General features: G+C 43.7%; 1 pseudogene; it reads left to right on the plus strand.

Moving 5' to 3' along the window:
* Positions 1-367: 367 nt before the first annotated feature.
* On the plus strand, positions 368-8,612 carry LOC130875926 (RNA-binding protein EWS-like; annotated as a pseudogene).
* The last annotated feature ends 15,516 nt before the right edge of the window (positions 8,613-24,128 follow it).

Raw genomic sequence — 24,128 nt, forward strand, 5'->3', positions numbered from 1 at the left:
GGTCTAACTTACCTTGTTAAACTCATTTTAATGCATGTCACGTGTTAAATTAGGTTGAATACCCACATCATCACTGTTGACACAAATTTCAGAAACCATATTCCTGTTGTTACCATGAGCAGTGCCATGGTTGCTTCCCAAAGGGGCAGAAACTTGGAGTGAGTTGCATAGTGGGTGTATTCAGCTGGATTGGTAGCACTGAAATACTCATTAGCACTCTGAGGGTCGAAAGCGTCACCTGGAACATGAACAAGAGCAGATTCCTGATCAGTAGTGCAGCTACCACACTTGTGTTCTCTTCTAAGCAAGTTTCAAGAACAGGGTCAGAATGTTGCTGAGGGGGGAGAGAATGAGGAAGGAGGAGAAAATGGCATTCACAGATTACAGTACCTACAGCCAAGCTGCAGCCCAGCAGAGCTACAGTGTTTACACAGCCCAACCAACTCAACGATATGCACAGAACACCCAGGCATATGGGAAACAAAGCTATGGAACCTATGGACAGCCTACTGATGTCAGCTCTACCCAGGCTCAGAGCACTGCCACCTACAGGCAGACTGCATATGCAACTTCTTCTGGACAGCCTCCCAAGGTGATACCACTCCAACTGCCCCCAGGCATACAGCCAGCCTGTACAAGGATGTGGCACTGGTGCTTATGACACCACCACTGGTCCAGTCATCACAACCCAAGCCTCTTGTGCAGCTCAGTCTCCATATGGCACCCAGCCTGCCTACCCAGCCTATGGCCAGCAGCCAGCAGCCGCTGCACCTGCAAGACCACAGGATGGTAACTGCCCACTGAGACTAGTGAACCTCAATCTAGCACAGGGGGTTATAACCAGCCCAGCCTAGGGTATGGACAGAGTAATTACAGATAGCCCCAGGTACCTGGGAGCTACCCCATGCAGCCAGTCACTGCACCTCCACCCTATCCTCCTACACATCCTATCTTCCTCTTCACAGCCAACTAGTTATGATCAGAGCAGTTACTCTCAGCAGAACATCTATGGGCAACCTAGCAACTATGGACAGCAGAGTAGCTATGGGTCAACAAAGCAGCTATATGGGCAGCAGCCTCCCACTAGTTAACCCCCTCAGACTGGATCCTACAGCCAGGCTCCAAGTCAATATAGCCAACAGAGCAGCAGCTACGGGGAGCAGAGTTCATTCTGACAGGACCACACCACATGGTGTCGGAAGAAGGAGTCTGGAGGATTTTCCGGACAAGGAGAGAACCAGAGCATGAGTGGCCCTTACAACTGGGAGAGGAGAAGGAGGGGATTTAATCATGGAGGCATGAGCAGAGGTGGGCGGGGAGGAAGACTCAGTGGAATGGGCTCTAGAGAGCGAGGTGGCATCAGTAAGCCCGGTGGACCCATGGATGAAGGACCAGGTCCTGATCTAGGCCTTCCTATAGATCCTGATGAAGATTCTGACAACAGTGCAATTTATGTGCAAGGTTTAAATGACAATGTGAGTCTGGATGGTCTGGCAGACTTCTGTAAGCAGTGTGGGGTTGTGAAGATGAACAAGAGAACTGGGCAACGCATGATCCACATCTATTTGGATAAGGAGAGAGGAAAGCCTAAAGGTGACGCCACAGTGGCCTAGGAAGATCTGCCAACTGCCAAGGTTGCTGTGGAATGGTTTGATGGAAAAGATTTTCAAGGAAGCAAACTTAAAGCTTCTCTTGCCCGAAAGAAGCCTCCAAAGAATAGCATGTGGAGTGGCATGCCACCTCATGAGGGCAGAGGGATGCCACCACCATTCCGTGGAGGTCATAATAGCCCAAGAGGTCCCAATGGACCCATTGGTCACATGGGAGGCATTGGAGGAGACAAGGGGGCTTCCCCACCATAAAAACCATGGGGCTCCTGAGGGACCCCCTCTGGAGGAGGAAATGTCCAGCACTAAGCCGGAGATTGGCAGTATCCCATGCAGGGCTGTGGAACCCAGAACTTGACCTGGAGAACAGAATGCAACCAGTGTAAGAACCCAAACCTGAGGGCTTCCTCCCTCAACCCTTCCAACCTCCTGGATGTGACCGTTGCCAAGGTGGCAGTGGTGGCATGCAGGGAAGAAGAGTTGGACTATTGGATTGTGGTGGTCCTGGAGAAATGTTCTGAGGTAGCAGAGGTGGAGAGAAACGTGACTTCTGAGGTGGCCATAGCTTGGACTGAGGTGAACGTGGTGGAGAAATACGACATGGTCCTGGGGGTCCTCCTGTATCATTAATGGAACAGATGGAATGAAGAAGATGTGGACATGGAGAACATGGAAGACCAACGTAATGGATAAAGGCAAGCACGGTCAGGAACTTAGAGACCAGCCCTACTAAAGACCTGCAGAGTTGCATGGATGACCAGATTCATTTTTTAAAACCAGAAAATGTTTTAATTTTGAATTCCATATTTATAATGTTGGCCATAACATCATGATCATTACTGTCTGTACTTTAGTGTTTTCACCATTTGTGAAGAAACATTAAAACAAGTTAAATAGTAGTTTGCTGAGATTTTTTGTTCTTTTAAAGATCTTTGTTTTACCTTAACAATGGGAACTCTTGTGATCATACTCAGTATCATTGTGGAAAACCAAGAGGGCCCCTAATTGTAACAAAGTTCATGGTTGTGATTGTCTTCAAAAACATTTCAAATGCTTATTAACTGTCAAAAAATAATGTTGCAGAGGGTCGATGATGTCACCAGTGTGGCTACCAGGAGCAAGTTCAGCATCAGCATGTGATCTTCCCCTTAACGCCCAGTGTAAGTCCTAAAGAAAGTGTGTGATTCATTGTGGTGTCGTGAAGTGTAGCTTCTCAGATTGCAAAGAGTGTCAACTCTGTGACTTGTACCTGGAAATGTAGGTAATTCAGTGTCAGCGGTAGGTTGGGGCACAATGCCATCTTCAAAATTTGCAGGAAGAAATTCTTTCGGCTTGGTTTCTTCAACCTTTAAGGAAATTTTGAGATGTTAGTTTTCATTAAATATGTCACTGATTTTTATTCACTTTAGATGAACTTATCTGTTAATGCCAGGGTCTGGATTTATAGTCCCCAAATATTTGTTTGCTCCGGGAAATATTATCACTATAACCACTGATATCGTGTAACATTTGCTTCCTTTCTGTGTGATTCAAAGCCCAGAGTTTAAGAATCTTAAAAGGGGACCTGCTTAGCTTTATGTGTGTGTGGAGGGGGAGGTGGGCTGAGAATAACCTTCATAAAGTGACTCTCTGTTTTCACCTGGTGAGGCTGCCCTGGTGGCATGCAGCGAGGATCAGGCGGACTTATGGACCGTGGTGGTGCTGGAGAAATGTTCCGAGGTGGCAAAGGTGAAGATACAAATGGCTTCAGAGTTGTCAGTATCTTGGACCGAGATCGTTTTGGTGGAGGAATATGACGTGGTCCTGGGTGATGGAGGAAGGTTATTGATTTATTAATAAAAAAACTGCCTGGCCCTCATTGGTTCGAACATAGGTGGGTGGAGTAAACAGAACAGAATGCTGGGAGGAAGAGGAAGTGATCTCAGATGCAGGGCAGCTCCTCTGAGAGACAGACGCCATGCTCTCCTCTCCAGAGCAGATGCGATGAAGCTCTGACCCAGGATGGACGTAGGCTAGAATCTTCCCGGTAAGCGCACCTTGGGGTGCTACACACATGAACAGAAATGGGTCAAGCAGTATTTAAATGAATAGAGTTTGTGTATTGTTATTTCAGGTAGAAAGCTAACCATGCGGGAGCTGGGATATGGGAAGAGGCCTGCAGCTCCCACTACAGAATGGCGCCCAGACATGGGGCTTTGAATCTACAGAAAGACTGAGAAAGCTTGGGAAAGAATAGAGTAAAGCATGTTTTCTTCGTAGCAGCAATTTCTTGGGTCTGCTCTGCTTGCTAGATGCAAGCAAGCGTTCTCATCTAAGAGGATTCCTGGCTCAGCTTTAGTGGCAAAACTCTGCAGCTCTTAAGAGGTCCTGCCACAAAACACTTAAATGGTATTGATGAAAGCTGACTGAATGCTTGTTTTGTTTTCAGCTGTAGCAGGAAAAAAAGTTGTGCTGTTTTAAAATGTTGGCTTTGTGGGCCATACTGCCAGGGCAAACTCTGACTCTTTAAGGCAGGAGGTCAGCTACAGAGAGAGCATTTGAGTGTTGTAGCTTGTTTGCTGGCAAGGACCTTGTAACGCCACAGAGTTGTGGTGATAAACATGGCTACAGCCGGTATCTCCACCATGAGGCTGGAAAGCTAAAGAATGGGCTGGATCTAGCTGGCAAAGCCACGGCTTTAATCCTACCCATATTGCTCAGTAATTTAAAGGCTCGTGTGGTCAGAAAAAGAGAGAGATACAGTAAAGAGAGATTCAAAGACAAAGAAAACCTTTAAATGATTTACAGTGTACTTAAAAATATATGTAGACTAAATGTTAAAGTTCTTAAAAGTAAAAAAAAAAAAAGAAAAGAAACCAAAAATAAGGAAGAAAGAAAGTAGTTGGGTGTGGTAGTACACACCTTTAATCCCAACACTTGGGAGGCAGAGGGAGATTTACCTCTGAGACTTCAAGGTGTGGTAGCACACACCTTTAATCCCAATGCCTGGGAGGCAGAGACAGATGGATCTCTGAGAGTTCAAGGACAGCCTGGTCTAAAGAGTTATTCCAGGACGAAGATATACAGAAAATATAAAATAGAAGTAAAAGTAAACGAAATAGAGGTTAAAATAAAGCCGCACAAAGATGTAAATTACAATGAGAATCTTGATACTATATGCTATTATGCTCTGTTTGAATTGTTTGAATGCTGAGGAAGGAGCAACAGCTGCTAAAAGATATTTGTTTATAAATGTTGCTGAACTAATCCAAGATAGATATTTACAAAATACCTTGACTTCAGAATTTGGATCTAAGGATATATTTTGGAAAAGAGATTCTTCTTTTGTTTTCACAGAGAATGAGACTCAATGGATTGCTTCTTCGATCCCAATATGGTATGATAGACCACGCCCTCCTGAAAGGTTGCTGTGAACACCCTTAAAAAATTGCTTCGCTCAACTGCCAACTGAAATGAACCTAGCAGACAGGTTATCCCATAAAATACCCGAATAACAGTGCCCCCATTCAGCAGGAAGTAGTTTGGAGAGAAAAAACTGCGCCCATGTTCTCATATATTGTTTATAAATGTTCTTTTACATTTAAAGGGGGAGATGATATAGATGTGAATAATTTGCATTGATATGAATCTTGGTTTACTGACATTATTTTAAGGTCAATTTTATTATATGTATATCTATTTCTGATATTGATTAAGGTATTGTGATTGTGTAGTTCACTTAAAAATGTAATGTATATAGGTTGTTAATGGATAATTATCAATAATAGTCAAGCTTGTAGTCATGTTAGTTAGATTTTCTAGATGTACATAGATATATTTTAGATAGGCTTTCTTCATATCTTTCAAAGATTATAGAATATGGCATTTTAAATGTTTTAATAACTTAGAGTTTTTCATGACAATGAGACACTCTGCTCCTGGCAGCACCAATCTACTTCAAGAAGAAGATGGGCATCGAAGAGGCACCTTATGGAGTTTGATAGCCATTTGGGCAAGAAACTGCTCTTGCCTGGACTACTGCATAAACTGGACACAGAGAACCCACACAGAGAGGACTACTGAACTTGCCTAAAGGTGAGATGATCTTTCAGGGTTCCTGATTCATGAAAGAGTCTGCGAGACATTCTGCAGGACACAGCAGATAGTGACGGAACTGCCTTTGAAATTTCCTGCTTCATGGAAATGTCTGCTGGAAACTATGGGCCTGTAGGCCGAAGATGGATGCCCCAATGGTACAAAAGAACTTTGGGTGACTGTCCAGGTAGCAAGATGTCTCTGTGATTTCTAGAGTTTTGTAAGTTGCTTACTTCACATTTACTTAGGTAATATTGTATCCTTCTCAAGTCTTTGATAGAGTTGAAGAATATATAGTTACTTATAGTTTTCCTTAGTTATGATAAAGATAAAATAGATGTAAATATTGTAATTTTTACTTGATAACTGTTTTGTTATATGTAATTTTGCTATGTTAAAGTTAAAGCCTTCCTTTTTTTTGTTGAAACAGAAAAAGGGGATATAATGGAGGAAGGTCTTTGGTTAAAAATAAAGAAATTGCTTGGCCCTCATAGGTTAGAACATAGGTGGGTGGAGTAAACAGAACAGAATGCTGGGAGGAAGAGGAAGTGAGCTCAGATGAAGGGCAGCTCCTCTGAGAGACAGACACGATGCTCTCCTCTCCAGAGCAGATGCGATGAAGCTCTGACCCAGGATGGACATAGGCTAGAATCTCCCCGGTAAGCGCACCTTGGGGGGCTACACACGTGAACAGAAATGGGTCAGGCAGTGTTTAAATGAATAGAGTTTGTGTATTGTTATTTCGGGTAGAAAGCTAACCATGCCGGAGCCGGGCTATGGGAAGAGGCCGCAGCTACCACTACAGTCCTGGGTTATGGAAGAAGGTCATTGATTAATTAATAAAAAAACTGCCTGGCCCTCATTGGTTCGAACATAGGTGGGTGGAGTAAACAGAACAGAATGCTGGGAAGAAGAGGAAGTGATCTCAGATGCAGGGCAGCTCCTCTCAGAGCAGACGCCATGAAGACCTGACCCAGGATGGAAGTAGGCTAGAATCTTCCCGGAAAGCGCACCTTGGGGTGCTACACAGATTATTAGAAATTGGCTAAATTAATACGTAAGAATTAGCCTAGAAGGGGCTAGATATAATGGGCCAGGCAGTGTTTAAAAGAATACAGTTTGTGTGTTGTTATTTTGGGGCATGAGCTAGCAAGGTGGCCAGGAGCAGGGTGGCAGGAACGCAGCCCGCAGCACCCACTACACCTGGAGTCCTCCTGGATCATGGATGGAACAGATGTATGAAGAAGGGGTGGACCTGGAAGACTCGCAGGACCTGCGTAAACGGATAAAGGCGAGAATGGACAGGAACTAAGAGACCGGCCCAACTAGGGAGACCTGCACAGCTGCATGGATGACCAGATTTATTTTTCAAAACCAGAAAATGTTTTAAATTTAGAATTCCGTGTTTATATGTTGGCCACAAATCATGATTATTATTATCTGTACTTTAGTATTTTCACCATTTGTGAAGAAACATTAAAAAAACATAAAATGTAGTTTGCAGGTTTTTTTTTCTTTTAAAGATGCTTGTTTTAAGACTCGACAATGGGAACCCCTTGTGAGCATATGCATAATCATTGTGGAGAACCAAGAGGGACCCTAATTGTAACAAAGTTCATGGTTGTGATTATTTTCAAATACATTCCAAATGTTTATTAACTGTCAAAAACTAATGTTGCAGAGGTTCCATGGTGTCACTAGTGTGGCTACCAGGAGCAAGCTCAGCGTCAGCCTGTGGTCTCCCCCTTGCATGTCCAATGGAAGTCCTAAAGAATGTGTGTGATTCATTGTGGTGTCGGGAAGTGTAGCTTCTCAGATTCCAAAGAGTGTCAACTCTGTGACTTGTACCTGGAAATGTAGGTAATTCAGTGTCGGCGGTAGGTTGGGGCACAATGCCGTCGTCATAATTTGCAGGAAGAAATCCTTCCGGCTTGGTTTCTTCAACCTTTAAGGAAATTTTGAGATGTTAGTTTTCATTAAATATGCCACTGATTTTTATTCACTTTAGAAGAACTTATCTTTTAATGCCAGGGTCTTGATTTATAGTCTTCAATTAATTCTTTGCTCTGGGAAATTTTATCACTGTAACCACTGATATCGTGTAATTTTTGCTTCCTTTCTGTGTGATTCAAAGCCCCGAGTTTGAGAATCTTAAAAGGGGACCTGCTCAGCTTTATGTGTGTGTGTGTGTGTTGGGAAACATGGGCTGAGAATAACCTTCATAAGGTGGCTCTCTGTTTTCACCTGGTGAGGCTGCCCTGGTGGCATGCAGCGAGGATCAGGCGGACTTATGGACCGTGGTGGTGCTGGAGAAATGTTCCCAGGTGGCAAAGGTGAAGACAAAAATGGCTTCAGAGTTGTCAGTATCCTGGACCGAGATCGTTTTGGTGGAGGAATATGACGTGGTCCTGGGTGATGGAGGAAGGTCATTGATTAATTAATAAATAAACTGCCTGGCCCTCATGGGTTTGAACATAGGTGGCTGGAGTAAACGGAACAGAAAGCTGGGAGGAAGGGGAAGTGAACTCAGATGCAGGGCAGCTCCTCTCAGAGCAGATGCCATGAAGCTCTGACCCAGGATGGAAGTAGGCTAGAATCTTCCCGGTAAGCGCACCTTGGGGTGCTACACAGATTATGAGAAATTGGCTAAATTAATACGTGAGAATTAGCCTAGAAGGGGCTAGATACAATGGGCCAGGCAGTGTTTAAAAGAATACAGTTTGTGTGTTGTTATTTTGGGGCATGAGCTAGCCAAGTGGCCAGGAGCAGGGTGGCAGGAACGCAGCCCGCAGCTCCCACTACACCTGGAGTCCTCCTGAACCACTGAAGGAACAGATGGAATGAAGAAGGGGTGTACCTGGAGGACCTGGAGGACCTAGAGGGCCTGCAAAAACGGATAAAGGCGAGAACAGTCAGGAACTTAGAGACCGGCCCTACTTGGGAGACCTCCACAGCTGCATGGATGACCAGATTTATTTTTTAAAACCAGAAAATGTTTTAAATTTAGAATTCCATATTTATAATGTTGGCCACAACATCATGATTATTATTGTCTGCACTTTAGTATTTTCACCATTTGTGAAGAAACATTAAAAAAACTTAAATGGTAGTTTGCTGAGATTTTTTTTCTTTTAAAGATGCTTGTTTTAAGACTCAACAATGGGAACCCCTTGTGAGCATATGCATAATCATTGTGGAGAACCAAGAGGGACCCTAATTGTAACAAAGTTCATGGTTGTGATTATTTTCAAATACATTCCAAATGTTTATTAACTGTCAAAAACTAATGTTGCAGAGGTTCCATGGTGTCACTAGTGTGGCTACCAGGAGCAAGCTCAGCGTCAGCCTGTGGTCTCCCCCTTGCATGTCCAATGGAAGTCCTAAAGAATGTGTGTGATTCATTGTGGTGTCGGGAAGTGTAGCTTCTCAGATTCCAAAGAGTGTCAACTCTGTGACTTGTACCTGGAAATGTAGGTAATTCAGTGTCGGCGGTAGGTTGGGGCACAATGCCGTCGTCATAATTTGCAGGAAGAAATCCTTCCGGCTTGGTTTCTTCAACCTTTAAGGAAATTTTGAGATGTTAGTTTTCATTAAATATGCCACTGATTTTTATTCACTTTAGAAGAACTTATCTTTTAATGCCAGGGTCTTGATTTATAGTCTTCAATTAATTCTTTGCTCTGGGAAATTTTATCACTGTAACCACTGATATCGTGTAATTTTTGCTTCCTTTCTGTGTGATTCAAAGCCCCGAGTTTGAGAATCTTAAAAGGGGACCTGCTCAGCTTTATGTGTGTGTGTGTGTGTTGGGAAACATGGGCTGAGAATAACCTTCATAAGGTGGCTCTCTGTTTTCACCTGGTGAGGCTGCCCTGGTGGCATGCAGCGAGGATCAGGCGGACTTATGGACCGTGGTGGTGCTGGAGAAATGTTCCCAGGTGGCAAAGGTGAAGACAAAAATGGCTTCAGAGTTGTCAGTATCCTGGACCGAGATCGTTTTGGTGGAGGAATATGACGTGGTCCTGGGTGATGGAGGAAGGTCATTGATTAATTAATAAATAAACTGCCTGGCCCTCATGGGTTTGAACATAGGTGGCAGGAGTAAACGGAACAGAAAGCTGGGAGGAAGGGGAAGTGAACTCAGATGCAGGGCAGCTCCTCTCAGAGCAGATGCCATGAAGCTCTGACCCAGGATGGAAGTAGGCTAGAATCTTCCCGGTAAGCGCACCTTGGGGTGCTACACAGATTATTAGAAATTGGCTAAATTAATACGTGAGAATTAGCCTAGAAGGGGCTAGATACAATGGGCCAGGCAGTGTTTAAAAGAATACAGTTTGTGTGTTGTTATTTTGGGGCATGAGCTAGCCAAGTGGCCAGGAGCAGGGTGGCAGGAACGCAGCCCGCAGCTCCCACTACACCTGGAGTCCTCCTGAACCACTGAAGGAACAGATGGAATGAAGAAGGGGTGTACCTGGAGGACCTGGAGGGCCTGAGTAAACGGATAAAGGCGAGAACACTCAGGAACTTAGAGACCGGCCCTACTTGGGAGACCTCCACAGCTGCATGGATGACCAGATTTATTTTTTAAAACCAGAAAATGTTTTAAATTTAGAATTCCATATTTATAATGTTGGCCACAACATCATGATTATTATTGTCTGCACTTTAGTATTTTCACCATTTGTGAAGAAACATTAAAAAAACTTAAATGGTAGTTTGCTGAGATTTTTTTTTTCTTTTAAAGATGCTTGTTTTAAGACTCGACAATGGGAACCCCTTGTGAGCATATGCATAATCATTGTGGAGAACCAAGAGGGACCCTAATTGTAACAAAGTTCATGGTTGTGATTATTTTCAAATACATTCCAAATGTTTATTAACTGTCAAAAACTAATGTTGCAGAGGTTCCATGGTGTCACTAGTGTGGCTACCAGGAGCAAGCTCAGCGTCAGCCTGTGGTCTCCCCCTTGCATGTCCAATGGAAGTCCTAATGAATGTGTGTGATTCATTGTGGTGTCGGGAAGTGTAGCTTCTCAGATTCCAAAGAGTGTCAACTCTGTGACTTGTACCTGGAAATGTAGGCAATTCTGTGTCGGCGGTAGGTTGGGGCACAATGCCGTCGTCATAATTTGCAGGAAGAAATCCTTCCGGCTTGGTTTCTTCAACCTTTAAGGAAATTTTGAGATGTTAGTTTTCATTAAATATGCCACTGATTTTTATTCACTTTAGAAGAACTTATCTTTTAATGCCAGGGTCTTGATTTATAGTCTTCAATTAATTCTTTGCTCTGGGAAATTTTATCACTGTAACCACTGATATCGTGTAATTTTTGCTTCCTTTCTGTGTGATTCAAAGCCCCGAGTTTGAGAATCTTAAAAGGGGACCTGCTCAGCTTTATGTGTGTGTGTGTGTGTGTGTTGGGAAACATGGGCTGAGAATAACCTTCATAAGGTGGCTCTCTGTTTTCACCTGGTGAGGCTGCCCTGTTGGCATGCAGCGAGGATCAGGCGGACTTATGGACCGTGGTGGTGCTGGAGAAATGTTCCCAGGTGGCAAAGGTGAAGACAAAAATGGCTTCAGAGTTGTCAGTATCTTGGACCGAGATCGTTTTGGTGGAGGAATATGACGTGGTCCTGGGTGATGGAGGAAGGTCATTGATTAATTAATAAAAAAACTGCCTGGCCCTCATGGGTTCGAACATAGGTGGGTGGAGTGAACAGAACAGAATGCTGGGAGGAAGGGGAAGTGAACTCAGAAGCAGGGCAGCTCCTCTCAGAGCAGACGCCATGAAGCCCTTACCCAGGATGGAAGTAGGCTAGAATCTTCCCGGTAAGCGCACCTTGGGGTGCTACGCCGATTATTAGAAATTGGCTACATTAGTACGTGAGAATTAGCCTAGAAGAGGCTAGATATAATGGGCCAGGTAGTGTTTAAAAGAATACAATTTGTGTGTTGTTATTTTGGGGCCTGAACTAGCCAGGAGGCCAGGAGAAGGGTGGCAGGAACGCAGCCCGCAGCTCCCACTACACCTGGATTCCTCCTGGACCATTGATGGAACAGATGGAATGAAGAAGGGGTGGACCTGGAAGACCCGGAGGACCTGCGTAAACGGATAAAGACGAAAATGGACAGGAACTTAGAGACCGGCCCTACTTGGGAGACCTGCAAGCTGCATGGATGACCAGATTTATTTTTTAAAACCAGAAAATGTTTTAAATTTAGAATTCCATATTTATAATGTTGGCCACAACATCATGATTATTATTGTCTGTACTTTAGTATTTTCACCATTTGTGAAGAAACATTAAAAAAACTTATATGGTAGTTTGCTGTGTTTTTTTTTCTTTTAAAGATGCTTGTTTTAAGACTCAACAATGGGAACCCCTCGTGAGCATACTCAGTATCATTGTGGATAACGAAGAGGGACCCTAATTGTAACAAAGTTCATGGTTGTGATTAGTTTCAAATACATTCCAAATGTTTATTAACTTTCAAAAAAATAATGTTTCAGGGGTTCCATGGTGTCACTAGTGTGGCTACCAGGAGCAAGCTCAGCATCAGCCTGTGGTCTCCCCCTTGCATGTCCAATGTAAGTCTTAAAGAATGTGTGTGATTCACTGTGGTGTCGTGAAGTGTAGCTTCTCAGATTCCAAAGAGTGTCAACTCTGTGACTTGTACCTGGAAATGTAGGCAATTCTGTGTCGGCGGTAGGTTGGGGCACAATGCCGTCGTCATAATTTGCAGGAAGAAATCCTTCCGGCTTGGTTTCTTCAACCTTTAAGGAAATTTTGAGATGTTAGTTTTCATTAAATATGTCACTGATTTTTATTCAGTTTAGAAGAACTTATCTTTTAATGCCAGGGTCTTGATTTATAGTCCCCAAATAATTGTTTGCTCTGGGTCATTTTATCAGTGTAACCACTGATATCGTGTATTTTTTTTTTTCCCGTGTGATTCAAAGCCACGAGTTTGAGAATCTTAAAAGGGGACATGCTCAGCTTTATGTGTGTGTGTGTGTGTGTGTGTGTGTGTGTGTGTGTGATGGGGGGCGTGGGGTGAGAATAACCTTCATAAGGTGGCTCTCTGTTTTCACCTGGTGAGGCTGCCCTGGTGGCATGCAGCGAGGATCAGGCGGACTTATGGACCGTGGTGGTGCTGGAGAAATGTTCCGAGGTGACAAAGGTGAAGACACAAATTGCTTGAGACTTGTCAGTATCTTGGACCGAGATCGTTTTGGTGGAGGATTATGACGTGGTCCTGGGTGATGGAGGAAGGTCATTGATTAATTAATAAAAAAACTGCCTGGCCCTCATTGGTTCGAACATAGGTGGGTGGAGTAAACAGAACAGAATGCTGGGAGGAAGGGGAAGTGAACTCAGATGCAGGGCAGCTCCTCTCAGAGCAGACACCATGAAGCCCTTACCCAGGATGGAAGTAGGCTAGAATCTTCCCGGTAAGCGCACCTTGGGGTGCTACACCGATTATTAGAAATTGGCTACATTTGTACGTGAGAATTAGCCTAGAAGGGGCTAGATATAATGGGCCAGGCAGTGTTTAAAAGAATACAATTTGTGTGTTGTTATTTTGGGGCATGAACTAGCCAGGAGGCCAGGAGCAGGGTGGCAGGAACGCAGCCCGCAGCTCCCACTACACCTGGATTCCTCCTGGACCATTGATGGAACAGACGGAATGAAGAAGGGGTGGACCTGGAGGACCCGGAGGACCTGCGTAAACGGATAAAGACGAAAATGGACAGGACCTTAGAGACCGGCCCTACTAGGGAGACCTGCAAGCTGCATGGATGACCAGATTTATTTTTCAAAACCAGAAAATGTTTTAAATTTAGAATTCCATATTTATAATGTTGGCCACAACATCATGATTATTATTGTCTGTACTTTAGTATTTTCACCATTTGTGAAGAAACATTAAAAAAACTTAAATGGTAGTTTGCTGAGTTTTTTTTTTCTTTTAAAGATGCTTGTTTCAAGACTTGACAATGGGAACCCCTTGTGAGCATACTCAGTATCAATGTGGAGAACCAAGAGGGACCCTAATTGTAACAAAGTTCATGGTTGTGATTGTTTTCAAATACATTCCAAATGTTTATTAACTGTCAAAAAAATAATGTTTCAGGGGTTCCATGGTGTCACTAGTGTGGCTACCAGGAGCAAGCTCAGCGTCAGCCTGTGGTCTCCCCCTTGCATGTCCAATGTAAGTCCTAAAGAATGTGTGTGATTCATTGTGGTGTCGTGAAGTGTAGCTTCTCAGATTCCAAAGAGTGTCAACTCTGTGACTTGTACCTGGAAATGTAGGTAATTCAGTGTCGGCAGTAAGTTGCGGCACAATGCCGTCGTCATAATTTGCAGGAAGAAATCCTTCCGGCTTGGTTTCATCAACCTTTAAGGAAATATTGAGATGTTAGTTTTCATTAAATATGTCACTGATTATTATTCACTTTAGAAGAACTTATCTTTTAATGCCAGGGTCTTGATTTATAGTCCCCAAATAATTGTTTGCTCCTGGAAATTTTATCACTGTAACCACTGATATCGTGTCATTTTTTTCTTCCTGTGTGAATCAAAGCCCCGAGTTTGAGAATCTTAAAAGTGGACCTGCTCTGCTTTATGTGTGTGTGTGTGTGTGTGTATGTGTGTGTGATGGGGGGCGTGGGCTGAGAATAACCTTCATAAGGTGGCTCTCTGTTTTCACCTGGTGAGGCTGCCCTGGTGGCATGCAGCGAGGATCAGGCGGACTTATGGACCGTGGTGGTGCTGGAGAAATGTTCTGAGGTGACAAAGGTGAAGACACAAATTGCTTGAGACTTGTCAGTATCTTGGACCGAGATCGTTTTGGTGGAGGAATATGACGTGGTCCTGGGTGATGGAGGAAGGTCATTGATTAATTAATAAAAAAACTGCCTGGCCCTCATTGGTTCGAACATAGGTGGGTGGAGTAAACAGAACAGAATGCTGGGAGGAAGGGGAAGTGAACTCAGATGCAGGGCAGCTCCTCTCAGAGCAGACACCATGAAGCCCTTACCCAGGATGGAAGTAGGCTAGAATCTTCCCGGTAAGCGCACCTTGGGGTGCTACACCGATTATTAGAAATTGGCTACATTAGTACGTGAGAATTAGCCTAGAAGGGGCTAGATATAATGGGCCAGGCAGTGTTTAAAAGAATACAATTTGTGTGTTGTTATTTTGGGGCATGAACTAGCCAGGAGGCCAGGACCAGGGTGGTAGGAACGCAGCCCGCAGCTCCCATTACACCTGGATTCCTCCTGGACCATTGATGGAACAGATGGAATGAAGAAGGGGTGGACCTGGAGGACCCGGAGGACCTGCGTAAACGGATAAAGGCGAGAACAGTCAGGAACTTAGAGACCGGCCCTACTTGGGAGACCTCCACAGCTGCATGGATGACCAGATTTATTTTTTAAAACCGGAAAATGTTTTAAATTTAGAATTCCATATTTATAATGTTGGCCACAACATCATGATTATTATTGTCTGCACTTTAGTATTTTCACCATTTGTGAAGAAACATTAAAAAAACTTAAATGGTAGTTTGCTGAGATTTTTTTTTTCTTTTAAAGATGCTTGTTTTAAGACTCGACAATGGGAACCCCTTGTGAGCATATGCATAATCATTGTGGAGAACCAAGAGGGACCCTAATTGTAACAAAGTTCATGGTTGTGATTATTTTCAAATACATTCCAAATGTTTATTAACTGTCAAAAACTAATGTTGCAGAGGTTCCATGGTGTCACTAGTGTGGCTACCAGGAGCAAGCTCAGCGTCAGCCTGTGGTCTCCCCCTTGCATGTCCAATGGAAGTCCTAAAGAATGTGTGTGATTCATTGTGGTGTCGGGAAGTGTAGCTTCTCAGATTCCAAAGAGTGTCAACTCTGTGACTTGTACCTGGAAATGTAGGTAATTCAGTGTCGGCGGTAGGTTGGGGCACAATGCCGTCGTCATAATTTGCAGGAAGAAATCCTTCCGGCTTGGTTTCTTCAACCTTTAAGGAAATTTTGAGATGTTAGTTTTCATTAAATATGCCACTGATTTTTATTCACTTTAGAAGAACTTATCTTTTAATGCCAGGGTCTTGATTTATAGTCTTCAATTAATTCTTTGCTCTGGGAAATTTTATCACTGTAACCACTGATATCGTGTAATTTTTGCTTCCTTTCTGTGTGATTCAAAGCCCCGAGTTTGAGAATCTTAAAAGGGGACATGCTCAGCTTTATGTGTGTGTGTGTGTGTGTGTTGGGAAACATGGGCTGAGAATAACCTTCATAAGGTGGCTCTCTGTTTTCACCTGGTGAGGCTGCCCTGTTGGCATGCAGCGAGGATCAGGCGGACTTATGGACCGTGGTGGTGCTGGAGAAATGTTCCCAGGTGGCAAAGGTGAAGACAAAAATGGCTTCAGAGTTGTCAGTATCCTGGACCGAGATCGTTTTGGTGGAGGAATATGACGTGGTCCTGGGTGATGGAGGAAGGTCATTGATTAATTAATAAATAAACTGCCTGGCCCTCATGGGTTTGAACATAGGTGGCTGGAGTAAACGGAACAGAAAGCTGGGAGGAAGGGGAAGTGAACTCAGATGCAGGGCAGCTCCTCTCAGAGCAGATGCCATGAAGCTCTGACCCAGGATGGAAGTAGGCTAGAATCTTCCCGGTAAGCGCACCTTGGGGTGCTACACAGATTATGAGAAATTGGCTAAATTAATACGTGAGAATTAGCCTAGAAGGGGCTAGATACAATGGGCCAGGCAGTGTTTAAAAGAATACAGTTTGTGTGTTGTTATTTTGGGGCATGAGCTAGCCAAGTGGCCAGGAGCAGGGTGGCAGGAACGCAGCCCGCAGCTCCCACTACACCTGGAGTCCTCCTGAACCACTGAAGGAACAGATGGAATGAAGAAGGGGTGTACCTGGAGGACCTGGAGGGCCTGCGTAAACGGATAAAGGCGAGAACAGTCAGGAACTTAGAGACCGGCCCTACTTGGGAGACCTCCACAGCTGCATGGATGACCAGATTTATTTTTTAAAACCAGAAAATGTTTTAAATTTAGAATTCCATATTTATAATGTTGGCCACAACATCATGATTATTATTGTCTGCACTTTAGTATTTTCACCATTTGTGAAGAAACATTAAAAAAACTTAAATGGTAGTTTGCTGAGATTTTTTTTTTCTTTTAAAGATGCTTGTTTTAAGACTCGACAATGGGAACCCCTTGTGAGCATATGCATAATCATTGTGGAGAACCAAGAGGGACCCTAATTGTAACAAAGTTCATGGTTGTGATTATTTTCAAATACATTCCAAATGTTTATTAACTGTCAAAAACTAATGTTGCAGAGGTTCCATGGTGTCACTAGTGTGGCTACCAGGAGCAAGCTCAGCGTCAGCCTGTGGTCTCCCCCTTGCATGTCCAATGGAAGTCCTAAAGAATGTGTGTGATTCATTGTGGTGTCGGGAAGTGTAGCTTCTCAGATTCCAAAGAGTGTCAACTCTGTGACTTGTACCTGGAAATGTAGGTAATTCAGTGTCGGCGGTAGGTTGGGGCACAATGCCGTCGTCATAATTTGCAGGAAGAAATCCTTCCGGCTTGGTTTCTTCAACCTTTAAGGAAATTTTGAGATGTTAGTTTTCATTAAATATGCCACTGATTTTTATTCACTTTAGAAGAACTTATCTTTTAATGCCAGGGTCTTGATTTATAGTCTTCAATTAATTCTTTGCTCTGGGAAATTTTATCACTGTAACCACTGATATCGTGTAATTTTTGCTTCCTTTCTGTGTGATTCAAAGCCCCGAGTTTGAGAATCTTAAAAGGGGACCTGCTCAGCTTTATGTGTGTGTGTGTGTGTTGGGAAACATGGGCTGAGAATAACCTTCATAAGGTGGCTCTCTGTTTTCACCTGGTGAGGCTGCCCTGTTGGCATGCAGCGAGGATAAGGCGGACTTATGGACCGTGGTGGTGCTGGAGAAATGTTCCCAGGTGGCAAAGGTGAAGACAAAAATGGCTTCAGAGTTGTCAGTATCCTGGACCGAGATCGTTTTGGTGGAGGAATATGACGTGGTCCTGGGTGATGGAGGAAGGTCATTGATTAATTAATAAATAAACTGCCTGGCCCTCATGGGTTTGAACATAGGTGGGTGGAGTAAACAGAACAGAAAGCTGGGAGAAAGGGGAAGTGAACTCAGATGCAGGGCAGCTCCTCTCAGAGCAGATGCCATGAAGCTCTGACCCAGGATGGAAGTAGGCTAGAATCTTCCCGGTAAGCGCACCTTGGGGTGCTACACAGATTATGAGAAATTGGCTAAATTAATACGTGAGAATTAGCCTAGAAGGGGCTAGATACAATGGGCCAGGCAGTGTTTAAAAGAATACAGTTTGTGTGTTGTTATTTTGGGGCATGAGCTAGCCAAGTGGCCAGGAGCAGGGTGGCAGGAACGCAGCCCGCAGCTCCCACTACACCTGGAGTCCTCCTGAACCACTGAAGGAACAGATGGAATGAAGAAGGGGTGTACCTGGAGGACCTGGAGGGCCTGCGTAAACGGATAAAGGCGAGAACAGTCAGGAACTTAGAGACCGGCCCTACTTGGGAGACCTCCACAGCTGCATGGATGACCAGATTTATTTTTTAAAACCGGAAAATGTTTTAAATTTAGAATTCCATATTTATAATGTTGGCCACAACATCATGATTATTATTGTCTGCACTTTAGTATTTTCACCATTTGTGAAGAAACATTAAAAAAACTTAAATGGTAGTTTGCTGAGATTTTTTTTTCTTTTAAAGATGCTTGTTTTAAGACTCGACAATGGGAACCCCTTGTGAGCATATGCATAATCATTGTGGAGAACCAAGAGGGACCCTAATTGTAACAAAGTTCATGGTTGTGATTATTTTCAAATACATTCCAAATGTTTATTAACTGTCAAAAAATAATGTTGCAGAGGTTCCATGGTGTCACTAGTGTGGCTACCAGGAGCAAGCTCAGCGTCAGCCTGTGGTCTCCCCCTTGCATGTCCAATGGAAGTCCTAAAGAATGTGTGTGATTCATTGTGGTGTCGGGAAGTGTAGCTTCTCAGATTCCAAAGAGTGTCAACTCTGTGACTTGTACCTGGAAATGTAGGTAATTCAGTGTCGGCGGTAGGTTGGGGCACAATGCCGTCGTCATAATTTGCAGGAAGAAATCCTTCCGGCTTGGTTTCTTCAACCTTTAAGGAAATTTTGAGATGTTAGTTTTCATTAAATATGCCACTGATTTTTATTCACTTTAGAAGAACTTATCTTTTAATGCCAGGGTCTTGATTTATAGTCTTCAATTAATTCTTTGCTCTGGGAAATTTTATCACTGTAACCACTGATATCGTGTAATTTTTGCTTCCTTTCTGTGTGATTCAAAGCCCCGAGTTTGAGAATCTTAAAAGGGGACCTGCTCAGCTTTATGTGTGTGTGTGTGTGTGTGTTGGGAAACATGGGCTGAGAATAACCTTCATAAGGTGGCTCTCTGTTTTCACCTGGTGAGGCTGCCCTGTTGGCATGCAGCGAGGATCAGGCGGACTTATGGACCGTGGTGGTGCTGGAGAAATGTTCCCAGGTGGCAAAGGTGAAGACAAAAATGGCTTCAGAGTTGTCAGTATCCTGGACCGAGATCGTTTTGGTGGAGGAATATGACGTGGTCCTGGGTGATGGAGGAAGGTCATTGATTAATTAATAAATAAACTGCCTGGCCCTCATGGGTTTGAACATAGGTGGCTGGAGTAAACGGAACAGAAAGCTGGGAGAAAGGGGAAGTGAACTCAGATGCAGGGCAGCTCCTCTCAGAGCAGATGCCATGAAGCTCTGACCCAGGATGGAAGTAGGCTAGAATCTTCCCGGTAAGCGCACCTTGGGGTGCTACACAGATTATGAGAAATTGGCTAAATTAATACGTGAGAATTAGCCTAGAAGGGGCTAGATACAATGGGCCAGGCAGTGTTTAAAAGAATACAGTTTGTGTGTTGTTATTTTGGGGCATGAGCTAGCCAAGTGGCCAGGAGCAGGGTGGCAGGAACGCAGCCCGCAGCTCCCACTACACCTGGAGTCCTCCTGAACCACTGAAGGAACAGATGGAATGAAGAAGGGGTGTACCTGGAGGACCTAGAGGGCCTGCATAAACGGATAAAGGCGAGAACAGTCAGGAACTTAGAGACCGGCCCTACTTGGGAGACCTCCACAGCTGCATGGATGACCAGATTTATTTTTTAAAACCAGAAAATGTTTTAAATTTAGAATTCCATATTTATAATGTTGGCCACAACATCATGATTATTATTGTCTGCACTTTAGTATTTTCACCATTTGTGAAGAAACATTAAAAAAACTTAAATGGTAGTTTGCTGAGATTTTTTTTCTTTTAAAGATGCTTGTTTTAAGACTCAACAATGGGAACCCCTTGTGAGCATATGCATAATCATTGTGGAGAACCAAGAGGGACCCTAATTGTAACAAAGTTCATGGTTGTGATTATTTTCAAATACATTCCAAATGTTTATTAACTGTCAAAAACTAATGTTGCAGAGGTTCCATGGTGTCACTAGTGTGGCTACCAGGAGCAAGCTCAGCGTCAGCCTGTGGTCTCCCCCTTGCATGTCCAATGGAAGTCCTAAAGAATGTGTGTGATTCATTGTGGTGTCGGGAAGTGTAGCTTCTCAGATTCCAAAGAGTGTCAACTCTGTGACTTGTACCTGGAAATGTAGGTAATTCAGTGTCGGCGGTAGGTTGGGGCACAATGCCGTCGTCATAATTTGCAGGAAGAAATCCTTCCGGCTTGGTTTCTTCAACCTTTAAGGAAATTTTGAGATGTTAGTTTTCATTAAATATGCCACTGATTTTTATTCACTTTAGAAGAACTTATCTTTTAATGCCAGGGTCTTGATTTATAGTCTTCAATTAATTCTTTGCTCTGGGAAATTTTATCACTGTAACCACTGATATCGTGTAATTTTTGCTTCCTTTCTGTGTGATTCAAAGCCCCGAGTTTGAGAATCTTAAAAGGGGACCTGCTCAGCTTTATGTGTGTGTGTGTGTGTGTGTGTGTTGGGAAACATGGGCTGAGAATAACCTTCATAAGGTGGCTCTCTGTTTTCACCTGGTGAGGCTGCCCTGGTGGCATGCAGCGAGGATCAGGCGGACTTATGGACCGTGGTGGTGCTGGAGAAATGTTCCCAGGTGGCAAAGGTGAAGACAAAAATGGCTTCAGAGTTGTCAGTATCCTGGACCGAGATCGTTTTGGTGGAGGAATATGACGTGGTCCTGGGTGATGGAGGAAGGTCATTGATTAATTAATAAATAAACTGCCTGGCCCTCATGGGTTTGAACATAGGTGGCAGGAGTAAACGGAACAGAAAGCTGGGAGGAAGGGGAAGTGAACTCAGATGCAGGGCAGCTCCTCTCAGAGCAGATGCCATGAAGCTCTGACCCAGGATGGAAGTAGGCTAGAATCTTCCCGGTAAGCGCACCTTGGGGTGCTACACAGATTATGAGAAATTGGCTAAATTAATACGTGAGAATTAGCCTAGAAGGGGCTAGATACAATGGGCCAGGCAGTGTTTAAAAGAATACAGTTTGTGTGTTGTTATTTTGGGGCATGAGCTAGCCAAGTGGCCAGGAGCAGGGTGGCAGGAACGCAGCCCGCAGCTCCCACTACACCTGGAGTCCTCCTGAACCACTGAAGGAACAGATGGAATGAAGAAGGGGTGTACCTGGAGGACCTGGAGGGCCTGCAAAAACGGATAAAGGCGAGAACACTCAGGAACTTAGAGACCGGCCCTACTTGGGAGACCTCCACAGCTGCATGGATGACCAGATTTATTTTTTAAAACCAGAAAATGTTTTAAATTTAGAATTCCATATTTATAATGTTGGCCACAACATCATGATTATTATTGTCTGCACTTTAGTATTTTCACCATTTGTGAAGAAACATTAAAAAAACTTAAATGGTAGTTTGCTGAGATTTTTTTTTCTTTTAAAGATGCTTGTTTTAAGACTCGACAATGGGAACCCCTTGTGAGCATATGCATAATCATTGTGGAGAACCAAGAGGGACCCTAATTGTAACAAAGTTCATGGTTGTGATTATTTTCAAATACATTCCAAATGTTTATTAACTGTCAAAAACTAATGTTGCAGAGGTTCCATGGTGTCACTAGTGTGGCTACCAGGAGCAAGCTCAGCGTCAGCCTGTGGTCTCCCCCTTGCATGTCCAATGGAAGTCCTAATGAATGTGTGTGATTCATTGTGGTGTCGGGAAGTGTAGCTTCTCAGATTCCAAAGAGTGTCAACTCTGTGACTTGTACCTGGAAATGTAGGCAATTCTGTGTCGGCGGTAGGTTGGGGCACAATGCCGTCGTCATAATTTGCAGGAAGAAATCCTTCCGGCTTGGTTTCTTCAACCTTTAAGGAAATTTTGAGATGTTAGTTTTCATTAAATATGCCACTGATTTTTATTCACTTTAGAAGAACTTATCTTTTAATGCCAGGGTCTTGATTTATAGTCTTCAATTAATTCTTTGCTCTGGGAAATTTTATCACTGTAACCACTGATATCGTGTAATTTTTGCTTCCTTTCTGTGTGATTCAAAGCCCCGAGTTTGAGAATCTTAAAAGGGGACCTGCTCAGCTTTATGTGTGTGTGTGTGTGTGTGTTGGGAAACATGGGCTGAGAATAACCTTCATAAGGTGGCTCTCTGTTTTCACCTGGTGAGGCTGCCCTGTTGGCATGCAGCGAGGATCAGGCGGACTTATGGACCGTGGTGGTGCTGGAGAAATGTTCCCAGGTGGCAAAGGTGAAGACAAAAATGGCTTCAGAGTTGTCAGTATCTTGGACCGAGATCGTTTTGGTGGAGGAATATGACGTGGTCCTGGGTGATGGAGGAAGGTCATTGATTAATTAATAAAAAAACTGCCTGGCCCTCATGGGTTCGAACATAGGTGGGTGGAGTGAACAGAACAGAATGCTGGGAGGAAGGGGAAGTGAACTCAGAAGCAGGGCAGCTCCTCTCAGAGCAGACGCCATGAAGCCCTTACCCAGGATGGAAGTAGGCTAGAATCTTCCCGGTAAGCGCACCTTGGGGTGCTACACCGATTATTAGAAATTGGCTACATTAGTACGTGAGAATTAGCCTAGAAGAGGCTAGATATAATGGGCCAGGTAGTGTTTAAAAGAATACAATTTGTGTGTTGTTATTTTGGGGCCTGAACTAGCCAGGAGGCCAGGAGAAGGGTGGCAGGAACGCAGCCCGCAGCTCCCACTACACCTGGATTCCTCCTGGACCATTGATGGAACAGATGGAATGAAGAAGGGGTGGACCTGGAAGACCCGGAGGACCTGCGTAAACGGATAAAGACGAAAATGGACAGGAACTTAGAGACCGGCCCTACTTGGGAGACCTGCACAGCTGCATGGATGACCAGATTTATTTTTTAAAACCAGAAAATGTTTTAAATTTAGAATTCCATATTTATAATGTTGGCCACAACATCATGATTATTATTGTCTGCACTTTAGTATTTTCACCATTTGTGAAGAAACATTAAAAAAACTTATATGGTAGTTTGCTGTGTTTTTTTTTCTTTTAAAGATGCTTGTTTTAAGACTCAACAATGGGAACCCCTTGTGAGCATACTCAGTATCATTGTGGAGAACGAAGAGGGACCCTAATTGTAACAAAGTTCATGGTTGTGATTAGTTTCAAATACATTCCAAATGTTTATTAACTTTCAAAAAAATAATGTTTCAGGGGTTCCATGGTGTCACTAGTGTGGCTACCAGGAGCAAGCTCAGCATCAGCCTGTGGTCTCCCCCTTGCATGTCCAATGTAAGTCTTAAAGAATGTGTGTGATTCACTGTGGTGTCGTGAAGTGTAGCTTCTCAGATTCCAAAGAGTGTCAACTCTGTGACTTGTACCTGGAAATGTAGGTAATTCTGTGTCGGCGGTAGGTTGGGGCACAATGCCGTCGTCATAATTTGCAGGAAGAAATCCTTCCGGCTTGGTTTCTTCAACCTTTAAGGAAATTTTGAGATGTTAGTTTTCATTAAATATGTCACTGATTTTTATTCACTTTAGAAGAACTTATCTTTTAATGCCAGGGTCTTGATTTATAGTCCCCAAATAATTGTTTGCTCTGGGTCATTTTATCAGTGTAACCACTGATATCGTGTAGTTTTTTTTTTTCCCGTGTTATTCAAAGCCCCGAGTTTGAGAATCTTAAAAGAGGACCTGCTCAGCTTTATGTGTGTGTGTGTGTGTGTGTGTGTGTGTGTGTTGGGGGGCGTGCGCTGAGAATAACCTTCATAATGTGGCTCTCTGTTTTCACCTGGTGAGGCTGCCCTGGTGGCATGCAGCGAGGATCAGGCGGACTTATGGACCGTGGTGGTGCT

This window comes from Chionomys nivalis, chromosome 6 (genome assembly GCF_950005125.1).
Source record: "Chionomys nivalis chromosome 6, mChiNiv1.1, whole genome shotgun sequence".
NCBI classification, from domain to species: Eukaryota; Metazoa; Chordata; class Mammalia; order Rodentia; family Cricetidae; genus Chionomys; species Chionomys nivalis.